We start from the raw sequence: 22702 nt of genomic DNA, 5'->3' as shown, positions 1-22702 counted from the left end.
AAATTCAGTGGAAACGTAGGAACGATAGTAAAAAGGACGCGATTAAGGTACCTGTATGTTATAAGTACGAGAATATTATTATTTATTTATTTATTATTATTTAGTCCGTGCCTATTATGCTTTTCACATACTGTCAGCCTTATTACCTTACTGCCTCCTCCCTTGTATCTATCCAAATACTTTTCCTTGTCTATCAGATATATCAGATATATCAGAAAAGAGTTTCTGATATATCTACCTCCCCCTCTTATGCACTCTGTTACATTGCAACTGTAACTGTGGCAAGCTTTTGGCTTTTATCTCCTTGCTACGCTTCCTTATTTATGCCTCTTCCTCGTCTTGTATTGCCATTCTCTTGTCCATTATTTTCCTCCATTTTATTAGTCCTCCTCCAGTTTTGTTTAGTATTTTTTCTGTGTCCTTTGGCCTCCACTAACGGAATTATAATCGACGGATACGAAATAGTTCTGGCCATTACGTCTATCGTTGTTGCGTTTATCGAGAGCTGCGGCGAACGAGAACCGCGTGGAAATTACGAAACGTATCGTCTAAATTCAGTGGAAACGTAGGAAGGATAATAAAAAGGACACGATCAAGGCACCTGTATGTTATAAATACGAAAATAGTACAAGAGATATGGTGCACCGTGATTAAATTAATGCTAGTATTAATTAACATCTACCGTTGATTATAATAAATTATGGCACGCTATTGGTAGAAATTAAAGAATCATTTAATATACTATTATATCAACGTAATTACTCCATCGCATCGTATTAAATCATCCCCCGTAATCATCGCGCGAATTTTATGAAAATGCAACGGGAAACTTGAACTTAACGGGGAAAACTAAAACGTCTTATTATTTATCCACTGCCTTAACGACATAAATAAACAAATAGACATAAATAAAGAGCGGCTACGGAGAGCGTAGCAAATGCCAGATACAGTGACACTGATACTCGAATAAAATACTCAAATGGGCGAATAAAGAATTAGCCTAAATCGCCAGCCAAACTATTCCAGTCAAGAACAAATTGATCTACGCTGAACGACAAACGCGACAAGATAATGACACTTGCAAACGCGACAAGATGATGACACTTGCAAACGCGACATCGCCAGAACGATAATTAAAATGGCGCGAGAGGCCGCGCGCGGAATCGAATTTTGTATCGGAAGACACGAGAGTTCGATCCGTTGGATCGCGACGCACGTTGCTGGAGAACCGGCAAGGTTAACGGTGTATCGATTTCCGGTGCAAGAGCGGCGTTCGAAGCAGGCGAAAGAAGAGAAAAGAAAACGGACGAGCGGAAGAGTCGCGTGCACGTAGGAAAGTACGGGAGCGAGCGAGTGGCGCACGCCTTCGGCCGCTTTACTTTCACCACGCACGGCAACCAGAGAAGGAAAAGAAAAAGAGCATACCGCGAAGGAAGTCGGTTCCCACGGCGTCTGCGAGCTGGCGCGTACGCGCCTCCAAGAGCCGGAAGTGGCGACCGCGACCGCGACCTCGGCACCCTCCTCCAGCGTCGTGGCCGCTCCGCTTGTTAGCTCGTCCAGTTCAGACCCTCGGTGATAATGGTCGTTAGAGAAGTCACCGGTTTCCCCGTGCCATTAAACCGCAACGTTTCGCGATTCCAACGTTCCGGCTACCCCTCGTGTTTCTAGCGGAATTATCAAGTGTAACGCGCTGAAATTCAAAGCACTTCTCAGCGGTGGCGATTCTTAAGGCGTTTCTACGCCGGTAACGTGTGCTTCGTTCGATTTCGGTTTCCATGTATAGCGAAGGAGCACGTGTGCGTGTGTATGTGTGTAGATGCGTGCGACTTTTCTTCGGCGCTTCGAGGGAAGCTCAGACTATTTTTATCCGAAGAATATTTCACTCTGTATATCGTGTCATTTTCGTTTCTTTATATCCAGATTCTTATCTGTCACTTAATTCCCTTCTTCCGCTCTGTCTTTCTCCCTTGCTCTGCCTGTTTCTGTGACCTTATTTTTGTCCCGCAAATACCTCAGTCCATATTTCGGCGTTTTTACTCTTTTATGCCCCAGATCCTTATCCGTCGCTAATTCCCTTTTTTCATTTCGTCCTCCTCGTTGCCTTTGTGCGCGAGTGTGTGTCGATAACACACGATCAGCCATTACGTGCTAACCGTGTCTAACGCCGTTTTATACTTGGGTGTTCTAATGGGTGGCCGGCAGTTGCCGCGTGGCCAAGGCCTCTGGCGTATTAAAAGCCAATTATTACGAAATGTAATAATCCCTTGAAAAAAACGGCACCCACAGCTGGGTAAAGGGCTATTTAAAAAGACACTGCTGGCAATTCGTGCACTGCGGCTACAGCTAAGCCGTGATAATGATTTATCAATTAATATTACCAATACTTGTTGGTATCAACGTTACTAAACCTGATAATTCCTTGAACTACTGACATAATTAAGGTATTCTAATAATTCTTTGTATTTTACCTCCTTTATCTTCGCTTCTTATTATCCTAATTAGCTACAAAGATCCTATAGATTCATTAGATTAGACAATTAGACATCGTGAGTCAACGATTGGTAATTTTTTCGTGGAAATTCGCGCCAGTTAATTAATTATACTTTTTAATGTTTATTTACGCCGTTCTTTCGTTTTCTTCAGGAAAAGCTACCCGCTCGCTGACGAAGAATGTGCCAACTAAAATTTGGGTTAGCGAGATAATTAGTTTCGCAGTTTGTTAGAGTTCTCAAAGATTGTGACAAATTCAAGATTACAAAGTATATATAGAGAGTGTAATTACGTTTATTTTAGCTATGGAGGCTAACTACATGCAAGAAACAGAGGCTGTCGGTAGCAGGTTACAACTGTGTTGAATTAACCCCGATAGATGTAGGAAAAATTGAACACAGTGTGTACGTCGCGTAGAAAGTGGCGTAGAACAATCGTTAAGTAATTACTCGTTTACAATATCGTATATCGTAACGTGCCAGTCGAAACTGGATTGTCTACGTCCCTAATTGAGTTTCGGATCATCAATTAGCCAGATGCGGCAATCAAAGTTGCACCTCGGTGATGCGTAAAATTGGAGGGAAAATGAATCGTCTTCGCAATTTTGTTATTCGTAATAAATATCTTAATTATATTGTACTATTTGTATAATATGTATACTATACCGGGTGGCCAAGAAAAACCTCAAGCCTCAGCCACGAGTATTTTAATTTCCAACGAGAAGAGATGAAATAAAATCACAAAAAACGAGGAAATTTTCCATCAACTTTGAAAAGCTCCAGGTATTGAGAAAGCTCGTGAAACCTAGAAATTGCTGTGCCGTGTTGCTCCGCTTTCTCCGTAGGGAATATATCGACAAGTTATAATTGCAAATATTTGCAACTCTGAACAATTACGTAACTTGCTGTTAGGGACGAAAATCGAAGCCAGAATGCTAATTCCGATTTTAAAACACCGTCCAAGACCAACAGACGCAAGTTTTAAGGCTGAGGAGACAACGTCCACGATGCTTTTCAAGCAAAGAATAAACATTTTCACCTAAATGTTGACTCGTGTAGGAGCTGCGAGGGCTGCGACTCTTGTAGGAGCTGCGAGTGCTGCGACTCTTGTAGGAGCTGCGACTCTTGTAGGAGCTGCGAGGGCTGCGACTCTTGTAGGAGCTGCGGGTGCTGCGACTCTTGTAGGAGCTGCGGGTGCTGCGACTCTTGTAGGAGCTGCGAGTGCTGCGACTCGTGTAGTCGCACAAGGCGGAAGAAACGAACAGCCCGCGAAAAGGTTGATCGAGCAGATCCGCGCGAGGGATCCGCTCCAGCCCCGACGTCGGTGATCGTCGATACGGCGCGATAAAAAACGATACGCCGATCGGGCCGGCTCCGTGGCTCGGAAGCGGAACGAACGGTCTCCGTAGAAGAGACGTCGAGGCATTTGCAGCGTCGGAACGTCAAGAGTCACGAGCGCGACTTAACCCCGCGCTCTCCCTTCCATCCCCGTCCTTTTTGCTTTGACAGCACTTGCCATCTCATCTCCCTTCCTTCTTCTCGGGCACCTCCATTCCGCCTGGCGACTTCCACCTCCAGAGCGTCACCTCCATCGGCTACGACGACGACGGCCACCTCCTCCGAGCCAGCGTTAGACCGGCGCACCACCAGCTTCTCCAGCTGTCTCCTTCTCACACCACCCACGCCGTAAAATTATAATCTGTCATATTCATCAGTACAGCGTCCTCTTCGCCTGCGTCTTTCTCTTTTTCACCGCTTTCTCCTCTGCCTCCCTTCGTCCCACTTCACCTGCCACCACACTGTTTTTTCCCTTCTCTCTGCTGCCTCTCTAGCCCCCAACGGCTTCGGGTACCAGCTCTCATCCTCTCTAACCAGCCTGCAAACTCTGCCCCTTCGTTCGTTCTTTCCTTCCTTCCTTCCTTCCTTCCTTTCACGTTCTCCACGCGCGTCCTCCACGTTCACCCTTCGATTCTCCCTTTATCTTCCTCCCTTTTTCCTGCCCCTGTGTGCCTCTCGTTCCGCTTTTTTAAAGCCTCGATCCCTCGTTCGTCTCGCACTTGCCTCTTTCTGGCGTTGTCCTTTATTGCGCACTTTGTTTAGTCCTCTTTCTGGACCGATCTATCGCCCGCAGATTTCCATCATTTTCCACGCGATATCGGTTCTGCTTCTTTCCATCTTCGGTTTGCGAGAATCATTGGGCAGAGTGGTCGTACCGGAGCTGTTGGCAGGCGGCTGAAGGTGCCTCAAGGCGTAGGCGGCAGATTCCCCGGCTCAGCTTCCATTCTTGTACTTTTTCCAGTTAGTTTTCCCTCACGAGGTCACACTCTATCGGATGTACCATTTTCTCCTGCAGGGAAACAATTTCCCTATGAACAATTTTCCTATGAATTTAATTTAGTTCGTACGTTCTGGTGTTATAGTTACCATACTACTTTCCATCCAGACACAATCCTCCACACTTTCTGAACGACTAACATCTCTCAAGATTATGCCAATCTTGTAACAAATTTCCCACTAATTGGATTGTACCATTGGGTGTACCATTTTTTCCTATAGGGAAACAATTTTCCTATGAATTTAATTCACACAACGAGTAATTCCTTCGCCATTTGCACATTTCTGCGTGCTTGCCAAACACTATAACGCTAAACGCTTCCTAAACGACCGACACCTTCGTCGGCTGCGTCATCTTTTGGCGTGGGGCGTACAAAGGGTAGTGAGGTGTATAGGCCGTGATAGTTGTTCGTGGCGATAGTGCGCTACTTCTTGTGTTCTGCTGTGGGTGTTGCTGCATTTTCTTCTTATTTAAGAATCGTGCCGGGATTTGGACCCGGGTACCCGAACGTTCGTAACCTAAGGCGCTAGCCACTGCACTGACGTCATCCGGTGTTAGCTAATGTCGAGTGGTGGTATTTGTGCTGCCACAGTAGAAATCAGTTTTCCTATTAATTTGTTCAACCGATGGGTATTTCTCCTCGCTGAAACCACGTTTGTTCTTCGAGCGTACACGAGGCATTACTTTCTTTGCTTTTGCCCTACCAACGCGCTCACCCCGTCTTTATTCCTCGTTCGTTCCGATTCCCTCTCGCCCCTTCCTCTCTGGCGACCTCTTCGTCGGGCCCTCTTCTTGTCTGCGACTCTTCGCCGATCGCACCCTCCTCCTTCTTTCGTTCTACTTCTCTCCGCTCCCCTTGATCGCGCCCCTCTTCCTCTCTGTCCCATGGTAGATCTCTTCGTCGCAACCTCGTTGAACTGGCTGACGGAGCAGGTAGAAACGAAGGTAAGGTGCCTTCATTTATATTATAATCCTCTCTTTCCCTGTCTCGTTCTTATGCATCGAATCCGAGCGACGTGGCCTGCGCCCTCCAGCTCCTCTCTCGCGTCTTCTCCTGCGGCCGTAGTTCCTCTCGCTCTTTCTCTTTGACGTTTCATTCCATTGACGTTTATTGGTCCCGTTTTTGTTTCCGCTGTCCGCCGTTGTCTCTCGCTGCTCTGTCCGTTTTCCTTGCTTCTGCTCGACTTGCGTCTTTCCACCTTTTGCGATACACGTTGTTTCTTGTCGCTTAATAAGACACGCTGCAACGTACGTGGACATTTTCTCACTTGCGACAGCACGTTAATTAGCTACAAGGTGGCAAATAGAGAGACTTCGCGACGATTCTACGCCTCGTTACGGCTACCGTGGAACGTCAGGCGATGCAATTCGTTTTTCAAAGTCAATACAAGGCGCATAGATCGGGGCCATCTTTAAACATCACACCACCAGTTTATTATAATAATCGACTTGTCTGCTTGTCGAGCTAAGGATAAGGTGGCAAAGAATCCTTACCAAATGATGCTCCAAGCATCCGCTAATCCCTCAGGAAGATACTAGATCCTACTACATGACACTGACTACTTGAAAAAATAATTTACATTTCACACGAAACACGAAAGGTCTAATTTCGCGAGAAGATGCCAGCCTTCGCCATAGGCTTTCACGCAAATAAACAATTTAAACAATTCGACTGCAGATTCCTCAAGAGGATCCTGAGCATTCCTTTCGAACAAAAGCAACATCAGCCGCGTCTTGCAACAGATCCAAGAGGCATTTTTTAACCCAAGGACGACTACGTCTCGCAGCTTCTATCGTCGACTGCTGGTATCTTCGAGCCATTTTCCCCGCTAAACGTGCAAAGCCGATTGCCTGGATGGATAAAAACCGTCGTTCGCGGACGACAACTTCCATCCACGTTTCCTCTACGGTTGTTCGTTCGTCGAGCGTTGCATCGGCCATCGAACGTTGCAACGTTCCACCGATTCATCGTAATAATTATAATTCCGTCGGAAATCCGCGTCCGGTCGGTCCAGACGCAAACAGTCGAACGCAAGTTTCCACGGTTTTTCAATCCCCTGCCGTATGATCGCCATAACGCCGCAACGTCATCACGATAATATGTACGCGGTAAACACTGACAATTGCAGACATCGGTGCTACCAACAGAGACAGAACGAGACAGGGCGAACTGTCGCGAGGGTTGGTTCCGCGGCGCAGCGTATACAGGGTGTTTCATACAGCTGCAGAACGGTAGAAGATGGAAGGATTCGTTGGACGTTCAATGTAGAGATTTTGATTAAACGAGGAGGCATTTTGAGGATTTTGGGACCACTGCAATTTTTTTTTTTTTGGAGGAATTACGTACGTTTGATTTTCTATAAGAAAAACGTATTAACGTGGCGCGATGTTGAAACGAAAGATCACACGTTGACGACGATTGTTTTGTACGTTCGATCGGAAAGTGACACGAGGGACGCGGAATGAAAGGCAAAGGGACGGAGGTTTTTTTTTGGAAAAAATTGAAAATTGCAGCAAAGACAGGAGCTGAATGTCTCAGTGTCTTTTTGTAGAGAAAAATGTATCGGTTGGAGAATAAAAAATTCGTAATTTTGTAAAGAGGAATGTAAAGTTTGAATCGCCAGCGTTCCAGAAGGAAGCACGTGCATCACGCGACGCACTACTCAAAACGATTTAAGTTTGCCTTGCGAAATTTTCGCCTATCTGCGACCAATTTCACACACTGTTGAAGTTCGAGCATCGTACGAAAGCATCACGCGTCTTCTACGTATCTTTCTATTTTTAAATTTCCCATAAAAATATACATAAAAATCGACTGTTTCAATATGGTAGAATATTTAACCATAATCATATTAATCTTCTGTGTCTGCAACTTTATTCGTTGACTGACGTGGTCCGCATACTGGGTCGTTTAAGTGCACGCAGTTTCTTTCAGGTTCGTGCGTTCTAACAAACCCCGCAAAATTCATGAAAAATCTCTCATGTTTGTAGAATATCATGCAACAGCTTTCACGGCACCATGTTACCTTCATTCATCTGAGCAAAGTGAAATTTAGACAAAAATATGGGGAAAAGGAAAAATTACTCGAGATCGACTCGCTATGCGGACGAAGAAACAGAGATACAAAAATTGGAAAATCGCGAACAGGATTAATCCCCAAAAGTGGTTCTTCCGTCTAAAAATACGACTAGAGAAATTGTTAATTTCAGAATATCGATAATACAGGGTGTGCCGCGTAACAACAATTTTCCAAGCACCGTCGATCTGGCGAGAAGTTGCGACAAAAATCGCTTGGTTTACAAGTCTCTGCAAGTGGCGATAAAAGAGATTTCCCAAATCCTTTTCCGATAAAGAGTCAAGGTTATCTTCGAAATGCCATTTCGTGTGTATGCCACAGGTAGTGTCGTAGCTGGCTCGACTGTATCGTAACGTGAAAACGTAAAAGTTGCAGTGCTTTCCCTGAGTTTGTTGTATTCGTCAGCTGGTCCCACTTCCAAGGAACACCCTGTATACGTATACCAGAGCGAGAGGACAACGTTATACTACCGTTTGAGGTATATATCCGCGGAAAGAGGGAACAGGGTGGGACAGAAGAGAGGGTTGAAACGAGGGTGAAAAGAGAGGCGAGCAAGAGAAAGAGCGAGCGTGTGATTGCGAGAGAAAGGGAGAGAGGGAGAGAGAAAGGAAGGGAAGTAAACGCGATGGAACGCGTAAATGGAAGCCAGTGCTGGAAAGCAGGTATTCTCGTTGACGAACCAATTCATTATTATCCGGGATAAATAATGCGCTGTGTGCCTTGCGGTAACGGGAATTGTTCAATTTCCACGTCGATGTGGTGCGCGTATAAACTGTGCACGGACACTACGGTTGCGTGCGCCGATATCAGCGCGGCCTTTAAATAGATCCAGCCCGTAATTATTGCCGCGGCGCGCATTTCCAAAAATGTAAAACGCTGACGGATACACGGATCGAGAGGGTGGCGTTGCAAGGGGTGAATGGACGCACTGGTGACGAGCATTGTCGATGAAAACGAGATTAATTAGCGACGCGCCGCATTTTCTAGCCGGATCTAATTTCTGCGGGATGCATGGTGCAACATTTTTGCCGACACTTTGATCGCGATAAAGGAAACCGGCCAAATACGCAACTCCACTTTGTTTTCCCAATGTCGAAATCAGTCGCAATATAAATAGATTTTCCTGGCTATTTGCTTAATGCGCGATTTATGACTATTTTTATATTTGCAACGTTATGATATGCAATTTTTAATATCGACCTGGCGTCAGGAAGAAATTGTACTTAACGTGGAACAGGTACCCAAGCGTGGAAGGCTACGTTGTTTTTCGAATATCTTTTTTACACAATCAATCAGAGTAAAAAGGAATTTTTGTAGTTGTACAATCGTAGATTTACTTGAGGCATGAATTAAAGCGATTTTTATATTTGCAACGCTACGAACAATTTTTAATATCGACCTGGCGATAGGAAGAAATTGTACTTAACGTGGAACAGGTACCCAAGCGTGGAAGGCTACGTTGTTCCTTGTAGTTTTGTAGTTTTGTAGTTGTTCAATCGTAGATTTACTTGAGGCATAAATTAAAGCTCCTTTTATATTTGCAACGCTACGAACAATTTTTAATATCGACCTGGCGTTAGGAAGAAATTGTACTTAACGTGGAACAGGTACCCAAGCGTGGAAGGCTACGTTGTTTTTCGAATATCTTTTTTGTACAATCAATCAGAGTAAAAAAGAATTTTTGTAGTGCAACTGTACAATCATAGATTTATTTGAGACATAAATTAAAGCGATTTTTATATTTGCAACGCTACGAACAATTTTTAATATCGACCTGGCGATAGGAAGAAATTGTACTTAACGTGGAACAGGTACCCAAGCGTGGAAGGCTACGTTGTTCCTTGTAGTTTTGTAGTTTTGTAGTTGTTCAATCGTAGATTTACTTGAGGCATAAATTAAAGCTCCTTTTATATTTGCAACGCTACGAACAATTTTTAATATCGACCTGGCGATAGGAAGAAATTGTACTTAACGCGGAACAGGTACCCAAGCGTGGAAGGCTACGTTGTTTTTCGAATATCTTTTTTGTACAATCAATCAGAGTAAAAAGGAATTTTTGTAGTGCAACTGTACAATCATAGATTTACTTGAGGCATAAATTAAAGCGATTTTTATATTTGCAACGTTATGAACAATTTTTAATATCGACCTGACGATAGGAAGAAATTGTACTTAACGTGGAACAGGTACCCAAGCGTGGAAGGCTACGTTGTGTTTCGAATATCTTTTTTACACAATCAATCAGAGTAAAAAGGAATTTTTGTAGTTGTACAATCGTAGATTTACTTGAGGCATAAATTAAAGCGATTTTTATATTTGCAACGCTACGAACAATTTTTAATATCGACCTGGCGATAGGAAGAAATTGTACTTAACGTGGAACAGGTACCCAAGCGTGGAAGGCTACGTTGTTCCTTGTAGTTTTGTAGTTTTGTAGTTGTTCAATCGTAGATTTACTTGAGGCATAAATTAAAGCGATTTTTATATTTGCAACGCTACGAACAATTTTTAATATCGACCTGACGATAGCAAGAAATTGTACTTAACGTGGAACAGGTACTCAAGCGTGGAAGGCTACGTTGTGTTTCGAATATCTTTTTTGTACAATCAATCAGAGTAAAAAAGAATTTTTGTAGTGCAACTGTACAATCATAGATTTATTTGAGGCATAAATTAAAGCGATTTTTATATTTGCAACGCTACGAACAATTTTTAATATCGACCTGACGATAGCAAGAAATTGTACTTAACGTGGAACAGGTACCCGAGTATAGAATACCGACACATTACGTGTTCACAGAGAACGAACGAAAGACAGTTTTATTTCTTTTTGTCAATAAAATCATATTTTAGAAGAGTGGGATTAAAAAATGGCTGTGTTTTCCCACAAAGTCGAAATAAGGTGATTGTTCTCGGGACTCAAAGTGGTTCGTTGCGTCGAGCTACCCCATTATTTTTTCATCTCACAGCTTTCCTTCTCCTTGATTTTTTCTTATCCTGTAAAGGAATATCCTGACATCTTCTAAATGAAAAAAAACCCTGTAAAAAGGAAGTAATCCAAATATGGAATATTCCATAATTGGATCCATGCTGGGAATTTTACAAAGTTAAAAATACCACGTTCAGCTGATAAATAATCGGTGCAATTATGTCAGCGACAATAAAAAGCACACGTAAGTATGGTAAAATAATAACAAATACGAAAAAAGAAAGAAAACCAAAGTTGTCCGACTGCGACAAGGTAGAACGATCCCGCCACGACATTTTAACGTCCGCTCGACTGCTAAATCGCAACGTGTGCGGCACGAAAATGAGCGAGCGACGTATTTTACAGTCGTCTCGGAGATACTCATTTGTCAGATTTGTAAAAATACCGCAATTTCGTATTTCCTACGATATTTGACGCTACTTTCCTCCGTCGCTGTTGGCCGGACGCGTCTCGTTTTTCGCGATCGAACGCCGCGAAAAAAGTTGATGCACTTTATGAATGGCTGTCGAGGAGAAACCGATCTCGATTATTCACTGTCTTTGCGCGTGATTTGTAGCTGATAAACCTTAGGGTTATACGTCAAACGCGAAGTAGGGATTGAGATTAAACTTTGTTACGAATACGATCTGTCTTTGGCGTATCTTGACAGTAATCTGTGCTACGAGTGCGATCAGATAACGCAACGCGAGGGATTACAGAGAAGGTTCGGTAAGTCGGCTGTTGTTTCGCTCGTCTACATGTTTCGCCTCATCCTTTAATAATTCTATAGAATAATTAATTTCCCCTGTTTTTCACGCACGCTATATCTCACCATACGAACCATCGTCGCCATACAATTTCTTGATATTGCCCAAGGTTGACCTACAATCGTCCAACTGTCTAAGATTTGGCCTAAGAATTGCATTTGTTTCACAATCCGTACACAACGTTCCTTTGTTCGAAACGAGCTTCCTTTCGTTCTATATCTCTTTGCGGATTTTCGTTAAAACTACTTGATTCTATTGTTAAAAAGATAGTTCACGCGTAAATCCGTAAAGTGATATAAAATAAAAAATGTTGTGCATCTGTTGTTTCACTTCTGAAACGAAAGAAACTTTTCGGACAATCCAATACAACGTCGCTTGCGTATCATTGGCATAAATTTCGGCCAGCCGTTTCGTTCAAGCGACAGTAACAAGCGAAGAGTGAAAGAAAAAAGAGAGAGAGAGAGAGAGAGAGAGAGAAAAAAGAATCGGAGGGTGGAAAAAATAGGGATCGAGCCACGTTAATGATAATACGGTTAGAGTCGATCGAACGCACAATACGAGAACGACTAATTGGCCGCACAGCTCGTTCTTTTTTATTTTAATTCAAGCTATTACGGCTGCAAGTTAAAAGAATCACCTCGTTAATTATAACTCGTTACGGTAACCGACTTTGTTGCTGCCGAATTGCACGCGTTTATCCCGTGGCGGCGTACTCTCGCATTAATTCCTCAAAAATAATCCACGTTTTTGACATAGCGACCAATTATGAGCACAACAGGGCCCGCGTAATTGGCGAGATCTCACATTATCGGAAAAATCAGCCGCGTACGACGTACGTGTGCACGCGAGTATACATGTTTTGTGCACATTGCATTACGAGGCTGCAGCTCGTTTAACGCAACCCGATTTCGTTGCCGTTTCAAAGTTTCAGCGCTGCGCCGTTACATCCGCGGAGGATCAAACGGGAATTCGTGCGCCGTACAGAAGTTTGGATAAAGAAAAGATCGCAGGGTCGTTGGAAAACTAATTAATTGAAGTCGTACGGACGATTGTAGCGGCGGAAGGTTAACTTTGTCAAGGTTAACTTTTTCCATTCTTCTCGTTCTCTTTTGATTTCGAGAATTCTCCTGCCACAATTTCTTAATATTTTACTTTATATTATATTATACTCTTGCAAAGCCATTTATATTCGAATATGCCACGTCGAATGAACGACAAACGAATAAATATCGTGTAATGTATACTACAGGGTGTTCAGCGACAACTTCAAACTTTTGTTTCCTCGGAGATCGTTGCATTTCCACGATCACGATCTTCTTCCGTTGAAACGCAAAAATTCATCAAAATCACGATAATGTAAAATCACTTCTACGAAAACTCTACATCTGCTCTTCGTAGCTGTCTCAGGCACCGGAGCCATCGACAGTTCGTCGTCTCAGCATCTGAGTTCGAGAAGCAGGGACTGCGAGCCGTTGATCCAAGTCTCAGCTCTAATCGTCCCATTCATTTGCAGTCCAATAATCGTCAAGCGTTGCGAGCTAATTATCGTAAAAAGCGACAAGAGATAGGGCGATGGGCGCAATCCTGGCCACTTGGACCTCTATTTTCCAACGAGCTTCGATAATTCCATCTTCGTAATCAACTTTTCTAATCATACGAAAGTAACACTGTGAACGATACGAAGTTTAACCGCACAACGAGCGCGCTGTATTTCCACGGACGTATCTTTCTGGTCCATCGATTATTCCATTCGTTCGTCTCCATCGAATCGAGCAATCTCCTCACGCCTTCTTCTTCCTACGCAGTCGGTTAACGAGGTTGCTAAAAAACCCAGTTTTGCTGGAAACAAGCAACCGGCTGTCGCCTCTTCCCCGTTGGAATTGCGAGCTGCCAGTCGCTGACACGGCGAGAAGAGAAACCGAGAAGCCATAAATCTTTGCAGTGGAGCGAACGGTGACGTTCGTTTAGTCGAAAGCGATTAGAATATAATAGAACGCTGTAATATTGGCGATCCTCACGCTGCAGACGATTTGTCTGCACGCTCTTTCCCCTTGTCCCGTTCGAGAAGCAACGCAAACCGGGCACCGAGGCATGTGCGACACTTAACGAGGTAACGACCGATCCAACCAAAGGCGCGCGCGTCGCTTATGTCGTGGCCACTGCCGTTGCACGATGCTCCGAACAAGACTCCTCGTGGCCGCTCTCTACGTCGCAGACGTCCACGATGGGATCGGACGTTCGTGCGGAATGAGACACCCTGTACATCGCAGCATAGCATGCGCACGATACGAGCGAGTTATCATCGTCGTGTTGCGAGTGTTAATAACGGTACGCGCTATGTCCACGCCAGGTAGACACAGAAGGGACACCTCATTCCGGATGCCCTCGTCTGTCTCCGTTGCACGCCGACGGTCTCTTCGTCGTGTCATTTTCTCGTCGCTCGTACACGTTCGCGTCTCGCTGGGGGACGGATCAACGATTCCTGGGACAGGCTCGGTGTCCCCCGCGGTCCTGTCAAAACGAATGTAATCCATAAACGGAAAAATTTGCGACGCATGGGCGCGGAACCGTGCGATTTCCACGGCCGCCTCGATAAAAATCTCCGCAGCGGGATAAAAGGCAGGAGGGCAATACTATCGCTTTCGTTCAATGTCGTTCGCCGTATTTAATCAGTCGACGACGTGCGTTTTTTCGCTCTCTTTTCTTTCTTTTTCGTTTCGTGCCACTGCCTTCCGGACCTGTGTTTGATGTTCAATAATTAACCGCGCAAAGGAGACGGCTGATTTTCCTTCCGTGTCAAACGGATCTGTTGGCGCGCAAGGTGTTGGCGAGATGACGAGATGGTTCCTGTTACATTTTCTTCAGTTGTTCGCTCGTAGAGCGCGTACAGGGAGAAATTTGGAGGTGAAAAAACGCGAGATTCGGTGATTTTGTGCTATACAATCGGCGGTAATCTGTGCTTATATAGCGAGTAATTTCGCGCTATATAACCAGCAGTAATCTGCGATTGTATAGCAGAAAATTACACAACCGCGTGTAGCATAAAATTAATTAAATTGAAATCCGAGCTGCTAGATTTGCCACGTCGCCTCGCAACGGACGGGTGCAAAGGGTTAATTTTGCTATTGTCAGGGTAAAATGATGGCCTTGGACGTTCTTTCGCTATCTGCCACAATTCGCGATATCGTCATTCCTTACGACGTTTACGTATTAATTGATTAGATCGCGGTACATTGAATTTTCCATCGCGTCAGCTGTACTTTCACGCGATTACGGAAATCTGATGCTATGAAAATGATAAAGGGACGCTTGACCGTGCACTGGAAAACGCTACGTTTTTATACTTTTCTCAAGTAGTACAAGTACCTTGTGTGGTAGAAATACTTTTCGCGACTGGACACTGTGTCTGCTTGCAGCAGCGAAATTACTTTTACCGAGGAAGAAACATAACCATACCGAAATAATTATCGTTAACACGTCGGATTCTATCGGACGAAGAAGGAAGACCGATGGATTGGATGGATTAACATGTTATTCGTACACGATGCTGCGACGAAGATCGATCGTGAAATAATCATGGAAACAAAACGTGTAGAATTTGCACGCGTGGCGAGTAGAAAAATCAGAGTGACGGGGAAAATGACGCTTCAATTTTTATCAGGCCGCTGCGATTCGTTTTAAAACTAATTCGACTGCTAGCTGGTCCAGCTATAAATTAGACACAGACAGCTGATATTTAAAGGAGAAAGTAAGCAGTCGGAACAAGAAGTACAATTTCTTACATTTCGTCGTAGAAATCGACATTTGCTTACTTAACATTTTAATTTCTATTTTGCTACGAAAGCTGACTCGTCGCTGAGCACGTTTTTAGAACATCGCAGAGGCGATTTGATGAGAGTTTTCTAAACAAATCTGTAATTTACGCTCGTTGAAGTATCGATGCTGATGTTAAATACGATGTGCTATATTTTCCACGACATTACGTTTTATTCGTATTTTTAACGTCTCCGTATCGCGATGCAATTATTTCTGATCGTCAAGGAAGTATTGTCTGCCACTAGAGTAACAGGAGAGATTGCATATTGAATGGTCGAAGGGTTTAAAAAAAGTAACGCCAGATTAAATCGATTAAATAATAGATCGGCAATGAAAGATTGCTGTCAACATGCTTGTTGCAAATGTAAATACTTAATTATCGTTATCTCGCACCTATCTGCTATATCTCGTGTCTTTTAAATTCATAACATATTGCAGACGTGTTATTAGTCGTAATTAAAACCCTCGTCTCGCACTTCAATCAAAACGTCCGCCACTGATTAGTTATGGCAGTCATCTAGCTGCAACTTCGCCTACTCGATCTCCAATCTGCTGCTGCATTAGAATTACAATACTGTCAGCTTCCCTCGACGAAAATAACACATTAAATTCGCCTCTGTATTTTACCACTAACTCTTCTCATTGTCGGTTAATCGTGCGTAATTTTTATTAATTTCCCACTTGTGACGATACTATCAAACGTTTTTTCGTTTTTTACCACAAGCTCGTACTATATTTCATGGTTTGCGATGGGACGAACCGAAATGAAATATAAATTTGTATATAACACGAAGTGCGATAAATTATTCTGATAAATTTAATCGCAAGAAGAATGTACAAAATGAGGAAGATTAGAAAAAGAAGGAGAGTTTAATACACGTAATAGACAGCTACTTTCCAGTTTGTTAGCTCGCTCGTACTCGACAATGGAAGTGGCCAAAGCCAACAAGATTAGCAAATAAAGAAGATTAAAAAGTTAAAAGAGAAGTTGAAGAAAGACACGAGTATCCGTGAGTTTGGTTAAATATCAGGTTGAGATATTTCAGCAAATACCGTGAAACCAAGTCCATCTTTTGTCCGTGAGGCCGAAATTAAACAGAAACAACAACCATCGCTCAACGATTAAAACAACACGATACAATCGGCTAGAAATTAAAGCAACAGGCTACTGTCGCTTAACGATCGAAGCGACAAGACACCGATATCACCGGCGCTCTCTAGGACGCTGTACATCCAAGAAACATCCTGTGTACAACGCGAACAGTTGCAGCCGGAATGGCTGGTCTTCGTTCATTCGCCACATAATACAGCGGAATAATTTAGTGGCCGGGCCAAGCAGCCACGTTTTGTCGTGAAACAACGCGGTCTGCTCGTTCAATGGGCGATTTTCGAGGACACGAAGGCCAGCAATGGTAGCAGCAATAGGTTGCCAGCAACTCTCTGCACGGTCCCGTGTTGCAACAGATTCATTATGCTCGTGACTGGCCCAGCTATGTTGTCTAGTTCGAAAACAACTATCGCGTTCCCTTTCCGCTCCATTTCCCCCTCTCTCTCTCTCTCTCTTTCTCTCTAAATCTTTCTCTAACCGGCAACTGACATTTCTAGACGCGTGCAGCTGGTGCCCACGCTGATAAACAGTCGCTGGTCGATTGATAAGCCGAAGAGACGCCTGAACGGTTCGTACGGAACATCGTTAGCAGCGAAGGAAAACATGTTTGTTGCTTGGAACGATGTTCGTCGAACCTTTGTCGAACAACGATTCTGATAATCGATTTCGACAAAAGCGAGCGTTTTTCGCGAATTTTCCTTGGCCTAACTGGCAGCTGTACGCCACTACACGTTGAACGATTTTTTAAACTCACACGGTAACTAAATTTGTCAGACATCTCTGCAGGAATTGTTTCATCGTTTGAGCAAAGGTTACCGTCAATTTCGTCAAAGTAAGAGCTGCAGCATCGTCGAAAAGCTGATCACATCCGGCAACATCCAAATCTACTATCCAATTCTACGTACAATAAATAATTCTAATTTGCAAATATATATGTAGTTAGTTTCTGCTGCAAAATCATTAGTTCGTTTAACTAGATTTCTCATTGAGACGGCGATCGAGCCTGGAGGTTCGAGTTCGATGGAGTTCAAGTTCAAGGAGAGCGTATCGATCGCCAGTCGCTTGGTTGCAGCGATCTTTTACACAATCGGCCGCGCTTATTACGCAAGTGGATCGCGGACAACCGCATCCGAGTGCAACAACCATTCATCTTAGCCGCCCACGTGAGCGGCGCGGCTAAATAAACACGTGTCACCGGCGCGTAATTCATTCCACCCCCGAGCGAACCCTGAAAATGGGACACTTGACCCGACAGCCACGCGAGATTAAAGTTCCGCGCGCCTTCCGCATGCTATTAAACGAAAAATTACGTTCGTCATTCGGGCAACCCTCTGCTTTCAGCGTGCGCACGAAAACATTTGAATCTCGCGGCTTCGTTGGATTTTATTAAAAGGACAATTCAGTTGAGAGCACGCCGGGAAAACCTAACGTTATCCAACGATAGCGATCTTCCATTTAATCTTTCGAATGTACATTTTTCCAATTTATACGCCTCGCTACGAATTCACCTAACTCTTTCACGCTCGTTGAATTTACAATAAATTTCCTCATCTCTTTTGTTCTTTGGCAATGCGTCGTTAGCTTACGTTAGACAGCGGCTCTTCTTTAACGAACGATAGGAAAATATTGGCAATGCGAGCTGAACGCAATTCCATCGTACGGTTTTGTGGAAACGTTGTTTCGTTGCGTTACTTCGTTTGGTTTTCCAGGCAGCAACGAGGCAAATAGAATTTGTTGCTGTTAGTTGGAAATATTACTCGATATCCTGTATCGAGCTATCGAAAGGCTTCAAAGATCGAGTCAAAATTCAAATTGGCAGACCTAAATATAGCGTAAACTTCAGACTCGAGAACTTCTATAAGACTACGATTTTGTCCATTTTCTTGCGCTCCGCTGCGGCAGCCTGCAAACTTATTTCCATTTAATTCAATTCCACTTATTTCCCGCTTGTCCAGATGCGTTGTTCCGCGCGTGTAATTGAAATTTGGAACGGTCAAGTGGAACTTCTATCGCCGCTGTTCGACTCGAAGCGAAGCTGCGTGTGGCAAGACGCGAGAAATTAATCGTTCGATATCGTCCCTTTTCCGTTAGCGATCGTCCGGTGCATATTCCTGCAAGCTGATAGATTTTCCTTTCCCGCGTCTTTAACTTTCTCATCTATGGACGTTGGGCACAACCCAAGTTCCAAGAGTTGCAGCAGGAAACTTGTTAAAAATAACACGTGAAAAGTGTAATTGAATCTTCGTTCGCTGAAGCTCCTTTGCTTTTAGGAATTTTGATAATTCCAAGCCTCTAGAGGCTCGAGTTTTACCTTGACACTAACGTCACCCAGCCCGGACAAACGACCGGTTCCGAAATGTAACTTAAAATCGCACAGATTCGTTCCTATTTCTCTCGTTCATCCAATTTTATGCAAATTATTATATTGCGAAAGATCGATTAGTCGGAGTCTGCATTTTCCACGCGACTGATTCACCGTATCCTTCACGCAACTCCTTTTCTTCGTCCTACCTTTGTTACGTACTTCGCCTGAACGCACGTACACGTACGTCCGTCGAATAAATTATCGTCCGACGAGTAAGGAAGAATCGGGCCGAGTTGGAGGCTCGTCGATGACTCAATTACCGGCACGGCGTTCTACGAAATGCCGCGGTGGAATTGCGCAACGCGAGCGCCAGAAGGAAGCTGTCGACCGGAAGAAAAATGGGGCGTCGCGACGCTGCGGTCGGTGAAAAAATCCAGGCCATCGAACGGACGGCCGCGACAGCTGAGAGAGGAGGACGCGGCCGAGAGAGAACTTTACTTTCGATCTCGTCCAGCCGTGTAATTCGTCAAACACGCGTGCCACCGCGCCGTCGTCGTCGCGTCGCTTCAAAACTAACTGCTGTTTACCCTGCTGCTGGCGCGAGTATAATAGCCGTGACGCGGACAATGCAGTCAGACGGATTTGTTCGCAGATGCATCGCTTCCGATCCTCTTCCTCTTCTTCGTCCAACGTAACCCTGGCCCTCCTGCTCTCTTCTCGTCGAGACTCAAAGCGAGCAGCAGGTTGCTTTCGCTTCCGACGATCTCGGTTTTGCCTTTCAGGCTCGTCGCTGGTGTCGTCGTGGTTAATTAAAAGAGAAGAACGCCACGGATCCTTGTTTTCTTCTCTTCTGCTCGTGTTGCGGCCAAACGATGGCAATCGCCGTACATCGACTTGCTTCACCAGTCTCTGACGAATATACTCGTCGCGGACAAGTGTTTTGTGTTACCAAGTGCTCCGCCGGTGACAGAATTAAGAGATGAAACGGTAGACATCTAACAAGACAGTCATACATCTGACAAGCCCAACAATTTATTTTTTAATTTAATTTTTTGATTTTTTAATTACGTATCAATTTTTCAACGTTACGTTACAATCTGTTCACGCGTCGTTAAAATTGCATCCCTCGAATCGAAGCCCTTTCCGCCCTTCAGCCGCCACATTTTCAGAGGCCACAAAGTCTGAACGAGGTTGTAGGTGCGTGCATACTGTTATCGATGCACGCAGAATCGGCTGCGTTAAGAAGTCGCACGAGACCTTCGATCACGCGGCGACCCTAACGAATTTGGAATATCGAGAGATTCGCTTTTATCTTTTCCAACGATCGCCAGCTGAATCGCCGCGGATCTCACGCTGTTCTCGAAGTATTCTCCAATCTCGAGTGTATTGCAGCATCGTCAACTTCGCTTCGTTTTGCAACTTTTTAATACAGCTACTTGGAAATTCTCATCTGCCTTTTGCGATTGCCAGCGTGACGAATGTTTGGCAATTTTTTTCTCCTTAAAAATCCCTACAGAGACAGTAGATTTTTAGGAGCAAGTTGCTCCCCCTGACAGATGACAGAAAGTCTGCGAATTTCTTCTTTCTAAAGTTGTCACATGAACGATGCACTCTTTGCAATTGTTACGGGACAAAGTCGCCTGTACGTGTGCATGTGTACGTATCTCGCTTCCTTTAGCTTACCGAGGGCGATATGAACGTTTCAGACGTTCGTCTTTGCTACAGTTTTTCACAGAGACGACGAATTTTTATGCAATAGCCAGGAAACGAGTCTCTAAATTGCCAGGATAATTCGCTTGTTATCAAATTATCACGATACGGAGGAATTTCCCTTCGAAGAATCGATTCTTCCCAGAGCCTCTGGTAAAGTATCAGCAGCGAATCTCTCAGATTTCTTTCTATCGAGTTGCCAAAAATTGTTCAAAGGATTCTCTCGTTAGATCGTCAAAACGTGTGATTATTACTACGCTTCAAACTCTTCGTTTTTCCACGATGCAAACCATTTCTTCCTTTAATTAACTCTTTCCTGAATCAACGAATAAAATCCTGTTCCTCCAACATGCGCAAACATCTCTCAGTCTCTCTCAGCTCTTTTAATAAATATTAAAATATTCCTTTTCCTCTCGGTTTGCTCCATTGAGAAAAACGACAAATTTTCCATCGTCTACGTGTGCTTACTTCAAGCAACGCAGTGATCGAACGAGGACTCTGAGCGAAGAGCGACAAAAATGTCAGTTGGCATAACAGGCAGCTTGCTCGAGACTGGATGCAGCGCGAGTAAAATTCTCTTTATCGAATCTTCCTTATCGTTTTTCCTACTGCCTGGCTCGGTCGAGGTATTTCCAACACTTATTTCTTTGTCTAACCACACGCGGCGACGTCCGGCCCAACAGCAGCGACGCCGAGAGAACGAGCTTCTCATTTCTTCCTAAGGCTCATACAAAAATCATTTTACTTTCGTTTCGTTTCGTCGAGTATCGCGCTGACACTCGGTAAGGAGGGCGGGTTTCGCGCAACTGCTCAAATTTTCCTGCTACAAGCGTTCTGGGAAATCCACTCTGAGACCAAGCCGCCATTACGAATGGATTTCACTAAAAAAATAAACAACAGCGTGGCTGAAGAAGATCGTCGTACAGCGATGTAATACAATGGCTTCTTCGCGCGGGACGATCAAACTTGCAGCAAGATTTTTCTCAAAAATCGCTGCTCGAGCAAGGGGGGGAATTTTCCAAGTGGAAATTAAAATTGCTACGAGTCTTCGCTCTGATATTTCGCGACTGTTCTTTCGCGGCGGAGATCAAAATCGAAGGAAACGATTCTGTCGACTTTTGTCGCACAGTGCGCAGCAGGCCAATTGTCGCGCGAAATCCGCGAGCCGAGAGCGCGCGCGCAACCGCCCCCGGGGCCGGTAATTTCATAATTCAGCCGCCGCGGCCGAAATTATTCCGCGGACTATGGATAAATTACGTGGACAGGAATCACGTCGGCGCACGCGCCACGTTACGCAAACATTTGCTATCGGCTTAATATCGCATCGAAAATGTCTGATGAATGGACCGCGCGGGCATCCTGCACATTCGCCGTTCCTTTTCGCTCGCTGGTCGATTTTTTAACGCGACTTTTCGAGCTTCGCCAAATATATCCGACGCTTAGAAGAGCAGAGTAAGTTTCGAGAAAGATGATTACTATGGCGAATAGACTGACTGGCAGGATGTGTATGCGAATTTATATTTTTCTATGAATATAATTTAGAAGGTGGGACTTAGGCGGAAGATTGTTTCACCCGTTAGATGTTAGGGAAAATACTGTAGTTTCGTGTGTTTTATATTTACGTTTGTTCGGATATTACGTGCAGTTTGTGCATTTTTCCATCTTCGAGTTTGCCACAGACGCGTTAAAACCGACAGTCTGATTGTGAAATTTCTTGCATACGTTTTGTGCAATAGAATTTTAATGCCGCGTTCGTGTAACATAATAAATATATTGCGTTATTTAAATAAAACACGACACAGTGTAATGCATAAAGATCGAATGTTTCTTTTCTTTGTAAGTTCATTACTGCAATTTTTATAACGAGAATTATATAATATAATTAGCGAAAGTTCGTCGGACCTTTCTTGCGTGAAATAAATAAAAAGATATAATGAATTGCGTTGCTTGTTCACATTTTTCATTTTTCTTTTCTTTTTTTTATTTATTTAATATTCATATTAAACGAAGAAACATAGCTCACGAATACGACGTAGCTCTCAGGGCAAAGACCATGTTCTGACTTTGGAATTTGCTTTGAGAAATTGATCGCAGCCTCGTCGATTTTAAAAGCGTGGCGATGAAAGG

The 22702-nt window shown here is 44.0% G+C and overlaps 1 long non-coding RNA gene across 3 annotated transcripts in view; it reads right to left on the bottom strand.

Annotated features, from left to right (window-relative positions):
* LOC138188725 (uncharacterized) overlaps nucleotides 1-22702 on the bottom strand; it is a 181420-nt gene that overhangs the window by 44065 nt on the left and 114653 nt on the right. The window lies entirely within an intron of this gene.

This window comes from Bombus flavifrons, chromosome 17, assembly GCF_040668555.2.
Source record: "Bombus flavifrons isolate JBK064 chromosome 17, iyBomFlav1_principal, whole genome shotgun sequence".
NCBI classification, from domain to species: Eukaryota; Metazoa; Arthropoda; class Insecta; order Hymenoptera; family Apidae; genus Bombus; species Bombus flavifrons.
The sequence above is the reverse complement of the archived record's forward strand: the minus strand, read 5'-3'. Positions and strand labels throughout refer to the sequence as shown.